The 9,480-nt window shown below is 35.2% G+C and overlaps 1 non-coding gene across 1 annotated transcript; it reads right to left on the bottom strand.

Annotated features, from left to right (window-relative positions):
* Positions 1–560: 560 nt before the first annotated feature.
* Positions 561–667, bottom strand: LOC128286156 (small nucleolar RNA R71). The gene has a single exon (XR_008276701.1). It is a non-coding gene; the product is annotated as a small nucleolar RNA R71 (small nucleolar RNA).
* Positions 668–9,480: the final 8,813 nt, after the last annotated feature.

The raw sequence follows: 9,480 nt of genomic DNA, 5'->3' as shown, positions 1-9,480 counted from the left end.
GGGTACGGGGCGTTACAGATTGAATTATCAATTTACTCTTTGTAGACCCTGAAATTGAGTGAACTTTCAGACAAAGAAGACGTGAACAAACAGCTCAAAGACAAGTCAAGATGGACCATGGAAATCAGAATCAAGATCAAGGTAATGAAGCTGATCATGTACGAAATCCTATCTTCATTGCCGATGATAGGGATCGATGCATCAGACAATATGCTGTGCCACTTTTTAGTGAGTTGAATCCAAGAATTAGAAGGCCAGATATTAAGGCAACCCAATTTGAATTGAAACTAGTGATGTTTCAAATGCTCCAAACAGTGGGCCAATTTAGTGGTATGCCCACAAAAGATACACATCTCCACCTTTGATTGTTTATGGAGGTGAGTGATTCATTCAAGATAATCAGTGTGACTGAAGACGCACTGAGGTTGAAGTTGTTTCCGTACTCGTTATGAGATCGAGCACGAGCATGGCTCAATTCATTGCCACCAAGTTCCATATCTACATGGCAAGAATTGGTAGAGAGATTTTTGGTTAAGTATTTCTCGCCTAGGAAAACGGCTAATTTGAGGAACGAGATCACAACTTTCCAACAATTGGATGACGATTCTTTGTATGAGGCTTGGAAGCGATTCAAGGAGTTACTTTGTCAGTGTTCTTATCATGTGATTCCTCATTGTATCCAGTTGGAGAAATTCTCTAATGGTCTCAATGCACATACAAGATTGATGGTAGATGCTTTTACGAATGGTGCAATTTTGTCTGAGTCTTATAACGAGGCCTATGAGATCATTGAGAGGATTGAGAGTAATAACTATCAATGGCCAAGAAATTGAACAGCTTCAGGAAGACGTGTAGTCAGAGTTCATGAAGTTGACGCCCTCACTTCGCTATTAGCTCAAGTATCATCTATTTCCTCTATGTTAAAACAGTTTACCACTAATTGTGCTAATAATTTTGCAGCTCAGCCACCTGTAACACCCCTAGCTCGTATCTGTCGTCGGAATAGAGTCATAAGACATTATAGAATAAAATATAATTCCAAAAAATTATGTACATAATTATATATATAATTATTCATATAATCAAGTCTCGAAAGTTAAATCAAATCATTTACATAAACTAATACAACTTTTAAATTTAGACATTGCATATCATATGTAAAAATAAATAGATGTACATTCACAAGTAACGGTATGAAATATAATTTGAATCAACAATTTCAACTCTGTGGCATTAACATAGTAATCTATACATATCTCACATGATTTACAACTTATTACTATTAAAAGCAATTACTAGGTTATAAACCAACTCACTATTTTTCTTGGTTTAATCAGTTAATACATGTATATCATTATACACATTCTCAACTTACACCTAGTTAATAGATTTATTTAGCCACATACTAAGATAAATAGCACTCATAAATATGGACACCTTGCACGCATTCATGACACGTAGAAACTTTCTTAATGAAACAAATCCAAATGTCAAGTGCGCATGTCTAAACTTAATTCATAAATGAACACCTACTAAATTCATAATTTGTATTAACTCAATGACATTCATAAAGAACCATATGACCGAGTGTACATATCATCATGATAAATGTATGTATTATGACTACGCCCTTGATATAGACTCAATGTAAAACCAAACATTTATTTATAACCAAATCATCACATACACATACATGGTGTGCAATTACCCATATGCCAAAGCCACACTTAATATTAAAGCAATAAATACATACCAAATAGTCGACTAATTTAATCATGAACCACATACATCATTTAACACTTAATCATCGAATCTATTTAACTAGTATACTTTCATCCATCACTAATTATCACATTACATAATTTTATCAGAAACGGATTAAGTATACCTAAAACATATTATCATAGCCGAACCTCATTACTATAAATTACTCACGTATACAAGACTTCTATTATCATTTTATAAATAATCAAGCTTATTAATATGTTTCATTTAAAGACATAACAAATTAAGGCTAAACATAGTAATCAACCTCACCTTTCTAATTCATATTAGAATGAACACAACCAAGGTAATCAACCATACTTATGATCGATTTCTTCAAGCTTCAACTAAAATCATTATCAACTTCTATGTACAATCACCTAACAAATGAGATATTCATTCATAGCACATAGCAAAATAACCAAATAAACTTAATGCCAGAACCAAAAATCTAGCATAAAATTAAGCCATTTTCGCATGGTGTTATACATAACTAAATTTCATTATTTCAAATCAAAATCCTGCCTATATATGCCATAATACGAGTTTGATTATTTAAATACCGAAGCTGTAGATAGTGTGATAAACTTTGCTGATGATCCCCAAGCTTGTAACTTGATTCCAAAATCTATAAAACAAAGAATCATATACACAAAGTAAGCTAACATAGCTTAGTAAGTTTAAAGCAAATAAACAATTCCATGATATAATTGATTCATTTTAAGTTAAGCCAAATTGTATTAGCAATGCCAATCTTAACTTCGAACTTACAAGTGAAATAAATGATTGCGTTCTTATGCATAATACTACGTAGCCGAATGCTATCACAACCATATTAACCGAATGTAAAATCAACTTTCTAGGTTATAATATCCCTATACAATCAAACACATGTACATACTTATTTGCATAAGCTCAAGAATTCAACTAATAATATCATGTACATTTACTACTAGTATGGCCGAACACATATATGATCACATATATACATATATATCCAAAATTAATTCCATAATATTCATAACATTTGTTCATATCAAATATACTTGTTTATTTCATATATATTTGTCCTTTGCATTACATAAAACTTATCAAATTTCAAGTCTCACACATACCTTATTAACAATAGCTAATAAGCTAAACCATACCTGGCTTTTTAACTCCTTTACACATTTGGTCGCGATTTACCTTTTCCCGATGAACCATTTGGAATTGGATAGGACACTCGAATAATTACACAAATCGTACAATGCTAACATCCCAGACGTGGTCATACATGTAGTAACATATCGATGCCACTGTCTTAGACAGGGTCTTACTCGTAAACACATATCGAAATCACATATCGATGCCATGGTCTGACTCACACATATGCATCGGAATCCTATGTCATGACATATGTATCCTACCTATTCCTAAGGTTCATACGGGGCTTTTGGACATCGTAACTCGGTCGAAACCAATTCGAAGATATAGTAGCCAAGCTTGATCATATTCGGCTATAGCTTATATATGTTCATACAATTCATACCAGCATATAATATTAACATTTAGCTACAATTAAATACGTCTATTTGCTTATAAACTTACCTCGGACGTTGTAAAAATAGACGGGGCTGCTAGTTGACAACTTTCGCTTTTCCCTGATCCAAATCCGATTTCTTTGGTTCTTGATCTAAACATATTTAAATTAAGCCCATTCAAACATATTTTCATCCAATTTAGTCCAAAAACACATAAATGGTCAAATTATCGTTTTACCCCTGTCATTTACATTTTTTACAATTTAGTCCCTATTATACAAAACACAAAATACACAAAAATTTCAAAGTATCCATGTTAGGCCGAATCGTACCCATACCTATACAAGCCCAAATATTTCATTAATTTCACATTTTTAGTCCCTCAAGTTATTATTTTTGCAATTAAGTCCTAATTACTCAAAATCATCAAAAACTCGAATACAAAACATGTTAATCTAAAACATATCTTTCATATTTCATCATCAAACAAAAAAAATCAAAAGCTATCAACAATGGCAGAACTGAAAATATTCATCAAAATCAAAAATTAAAGTATGGGTTTTGTAGTACTCGAAGCAACGATCTCAAAAACGTAGAAATTATCAAAAACTAAGAACGGACCTTGATTTTAGCTTGGAAGATGGCCGAACTAGGTTTCTTTTCTTTTCTTTCTTATTCAGTTTGTGAACAAAGATAAATAATGAATTTGATAAATTTGGTTTGTAATTAATATAAGTTTATTAAGTAATTTACATATATAACCTTTATAATATAATATAAAACCATTTTAAACTTGGCTATTACCGTCCACTATATATGTTAATGGTTTAATTGCAACATAAAACCCGCATATTAAAAGAACAATCACTATCGGCCCTTTTTATAATTAAGCACCAAAGTTTCATTTTATGCGATTAAGTCCTTTTTATTTAATCGGACACCTAAACGACAAAATTAAATCATGAAAATTTCACAGATATCAATTCACACAAATTCACACAAAATAAGCATAGTAGATAATTTTTAAATATTTTTTTGACTCGAATTCGTGGTCCTGAAACCATCGTTCCGATTAAGGTCTAAATTGGGTTGTTACAACTCTCCCCTCTTAGGGATTTTCATCCCTGAAAATCTTACCGGTGAATAGGTTCGGATAGCGTTCTCTCATTGCAGCTTCTGGTTCCCGTGTTGCTTCCTCAACACTATGTTTAACCCATAATACTTTAACTAACGAAATCTTCTTATTTCGTAACTCTTTAATCTCGTGAGCCAGGATACCAATTGGTTCCTCCTCATACGTCATATCGAGCTTGATCTCAATCTCAGACGAACAAATCACATGCGAAAGGTTAGATCGATATTTACGAAGCATCGAGACATGGAATACGTTGTGGATCTTTTCTAACTCAGGTGGCAACAACAATCTGTAAGCAACTGGCCTGATACGCTCTATAACTTCATACGGCCCAATAAACCTCAGACTTAATTTGCCTTTACGACCAAATCTGAATATTTTCTTCCATGGTAAGACTTTCAAGAAGACTTTATCTCCGATCTGAAACTCTATATCTTTACGTTTCAAGTCCGCATATGATTTTTGACGGTCTGATGCTGCTTTTAGACTTTCACGGATCACTTCCACTTTCTGTTTAGTTTCTTTGATCAAATCGACCCCGTGTATCTTATTTTCACTGAGCTCAGTCTAGTATAACAGTGTACAATATTTACAACCATACAAAGCCTCATAAGGTGCCATTTTGACACTCGATTGAAAGTTGTTATTATACACAAATTCAATCAGAGGTAGGTATCGTTCCCACGTACCTTGAAACTTGAGAATACAACATCTCAATATATCCTCAAGTATCTGAATAATTCGCTCAGACTGGCCATCTATTTACGGATGGAAAGCAGTATTGAAATGTAATTTCATACCTAGTGCATCTTGCAGTTTCTTCCAGAACTGCGATGCAAACCTCGGATCTCTATCCGAAACAATAGATATAGGCATACCATGTAATCTCACAGTCTGATAGACATACAATTCAGCCAGCCAATCCAGTGAGTAGTCTATACGTATCGGAACAAAATGAGCCGATTTAGTCAATCTATCTACGACAGCCCAGATTGCATCTTTCTTGCTCTGTGTCAACAGTAAACCAGATACAAAGTCCATTGTAACTCTATCCCATTTCCATTCTGGTATCATAATCAGCTGAAGTAATCCTAAAGGTACCTGATGTTCGGCTTTTACTTGTTGACAGACTAAACATCTTGCAACAAAATCAGAAATGTTTCATTCCATACCATGCCACCAATAAAGCTGGTTCAGATCATTATACATCTTTGTGCTGCCTGGATGAATAGATAACCACTGCTGTAAACCTCATTCAAAATCATCTGAATCAACGCTGATTTTCTCGGAACACATAATCAGTTTCTGAATCTCAAACAGTCATCTGTATCAACTCTGGATTCCGAATCAGCATCTGTATCACACTGAGCTCGTTCTACTAGTAATTCATTATCAACCTTTTGAACATCACAAATTTATTGAACTACTTTCAATTCAGCTATTATCAAACCATCATCAGATATACCCATATGCGTATTCATTGCATGCAAAGTAAACAGTGATTTTTTATTTAAAGCATCAACAACAACATTAGCCTTCCTCGGGTGGTAGTCAATCACAATCTTGTAATCTTTTAGCAATTCTAACCATTGACGTTGTCTCAAATTCAGATCTTTTTGAGTCATCAAGTATTTCAAGCTTTTATGATCAGAATAAACATGACATTTCTCTCCAAACAGATAGTGGCGCCAAATTTTCAATGCAAACACAATAGCTACCAACTCTAGGTCATGTGTCAGATAGTTCTTTTTATGTGGCTTTAATTGTCTTGAGGCAAAAGCTATCACTCTGCCTTCTTGCATCAAAACACAGCCCAAACCATTTAAAGATGCATCACTATAAATAACAAATTTTTTACCTGATTCTGGCTGAACTAGCACTGGAGCTTCGATCAAAAGGGCTTTCAACTGATCAAAACTTTTCTGGCACTTTTCTGACCACTCGAATTTAACATCTTTCTGTAATAGCTTTGTCATCGGAGCTACAATCATAAAGAAACCTTTCACAAACCGTCTAAAATAACCAGCAAGTCCTAAAAAATTTAGACTTCAAAAACATTCTTCAGAGGTTTCCAATCAAGTATAGCTGAAATTTTGCTCAGATCAACTCGAATACCCGATGCTGATTCCACATGACCCAAAAAACGGACTTCACTTAACCAGAACTCACATTTACTAAATTTCGCATACAACTGCTTTATCTCGCAAAGTCTGCAACATAAGTCTTAAATGTTCAGTATGTTTAGTTTCACGACGAGAGTAGATCAATATGTCATCTATAAACACAACCAAAAACAGGTCCAGATACGGCCTGAAGATCTGATTCATCAAATCCATGAAAATAACAGGTGCATTAGTGAGTTTGAATGGCATAACCAAAAACTCATAGTTTCCGTACCTCGTTCTGAAAGTAGTCTTAGGCACATCTAAATCTTTAACTCGCAACTGATAGTAGCCTGATCTCAAATCCATCTTCGAAAATACTATAGCCCCTTTCAGTTAGTCAAACAAATCATCAATCCATGGCAATGGATACTTATTCTTTATAGTCACCTTATTAAGCTGTCTATAATCAATGCATATTCTCATAGTTCTGTCTTTCTTTTTCACAAACAACAAGGTGCACCCCACGGAGAGAAACTTGATCGCGCGAAACCTCTATCTATCAATTCTTGCAACTAAGCTTTCGATTCTTTTAATTCTGTAAGTGTTATTTTGTACGTAGCTATGGATATCGGAGTCGTCCCAGGCATTAACTCAATACCAAACTCTACCTCCCGAATAGGTGGCAAACCCGGTAATTCTTCAGGAAATACATCTGGATACTCACATACAATTGGCACTGATTCAATATTTCTTTCAGCCACTTTCCTATCAAGCATGTAGGAAAAATAAGCTTTACACCCTTTTCTCACATATTTCTTAGCTAGCATTGAAGAAATTACTGCTGGTAAACCATACAAATCACTGAATTCAATCTAAATAACCTCATCATTTTGACTCCATAGATCAAAGGTCTTTCTCTTGCGGTTCACAATAGCATCATGTAATGTCAACCAATCCATACACAAAATTATGTCGAACTCATCAAATGGCAGCAACATCAAATCATCCGAAAAACACAAGTCTGGAACCATCAAGGGGCAATTCTTACACACTTTGTAAACCATAACACACCGGCCCAAGGTGTTTAAAACTCTAATAACAAACTCAGTAGACATAATAGGTAGAGTCTTGCTGAGTGCTAATGTCTCACACACATAAGAATGAGTAGAACTAGGATCAATCAATGCAATTACATTAGTATCGTAAAGAGTGAATGCACTAGTAATGACATCTGGGGATGAAGCCTCCTCTCGTGCACGTACAGCATAGGCTCTGGCAGGCGCACGAGCCTCAGATCTGATTGCTGTATCTTTAGTCCCTCTCTAACTACCACTCACATTACCAGCATTTCTGGGTGGTCTACCTCGAGCTACAGTATTACCCGATCTTGTATTCTGTACTAGATTTTCCTCAGCTAGCACTGGGCAATCACGAATATAATGATCCATAGATCCACATTTAAAACAAGCTTGATCATGTAACTCGAAATTGTCGGGATGTCATTTGCCACAATGTTTACACTCGGGTTGATTTGACCTGACATTACCCACACTCGCTACTAAGGTAGCCCTCGAGCTCACTGGTGGTCTATTCTGATCCCGTCTAGAGTAACCTGAAGTGGCCTTAGAACGGCTGAAATCATCTCAGAACTTCTTTGATACTGACTGGAATAACTTACCAGATGTTCTTTTGCGTGCATCTCTAGCTTCAAAGTCAGCTTTTCTTTTCTCTTTCCCGAGCTCTTCAGCTTTCCAAGCTCGCTAAACCAGTACCACGAACTCTTTTATCTCAAGTATGCCAACTAACAGTTTAATGTCTTCGTTCAACCCATCTTCAAATCTTTTACACATTATGGCTTCAGTAGAAACACTCTCTCTGGCATACCGACTGAGTCTCACGAATTTCCACTCATACTTTGTCAGAGTCATCCGACCCTATTTCAGCTCTAGAAATTCCTTGCACTTCTGGTCGATAAATCACTGGCTAATATAGTTCTTACGGAACTCAGCATGAAAGAATTCCAAGGTCACCCACTCTCTCAAGACCACTGATACTAGGGTATTCCACCAGTGATATGCTATGTCTCGTAGCAATGTTATGGCACATTTCAAACATTAATCTGAGGTACAGGACAACTCATCAAACACACGGAAAGAATTATCAAGCCAGAACTCAGCCCGCTCAGCATCATCATCATCCGTAGCTTTAAACTCTTCAGCCTCATGTTTTCTGATTTTATCAACAAGTGGCTTATACAATCTCAACAGATCACTTACTTAAGGTACAGCAGGCATTGAAGATGGATTAATCGGGGGTGGAGGTTGTTGTGCACTCGGGTTAGTCTGAATATATTAAGTGAACCAGTCATTCATCATTTGATAGAAGGCTTGTTTACCCTCACTTTCTTGATTACTCGAAGTCGGTCGAGAATCAGCCAGCGCTGTCCCTTGCTCAGGAGTATGCGCTACACTCTCGCATCATCAGTTACAGCTCTGTCGGGATCCATTTGCAATATGAAAACACATTTCAAATGTCAGAAGTCATCACAATATCACAGAATATAATTTTGGCATGTATAGCTAGACTCACACGCGTTACGTTAGTCCTAGAACGTACTAAGTCGAAGCTCTGATACCAAAAAAATGTAACACTCCTAACTCGTATTCATCACTGAAATAGAGTCATAAGGCATTATAGAATAAAACATAATTCCAAACAATTATGTACATAATTATATATATAATTATTCATATAATCAAGTCTCGAAAGTTAAATCAAATCATTTACATAAACTAATACAACTTTTAAATTTGGACATCGCATATCATATGTAAAAATAAATAGACATACGTTCACAAGTAACGGTATGAAATATAATTTGCATCACCAATTTCAAATTTGCGACATTAACATTGTAATCTATACATATCTCACATGATTTACAATTTATTAC

Source organism: Gossypium arboreum, chromosome 12, assembly GCF_025698485.1.
Source record: "Gossypium arboreum isolate Shixiya-1 chromosome 12, ASM2569848v2, whole genome shotgun sequence".
In the NCBI taxonomy this organism is placed as follows: domain Eukaryota; kingdom Viridiplantae; phylum Streptophyta; class Magnoliopsida; order Malvales; family Malvaceae; genus Gossypium; species Gossypium arboreum.
The sequence above is the reverse complement of the archived record's forward strand: the minus strand, read 5'-3'. Positions and strand labels throughout refer to the sequence as shown.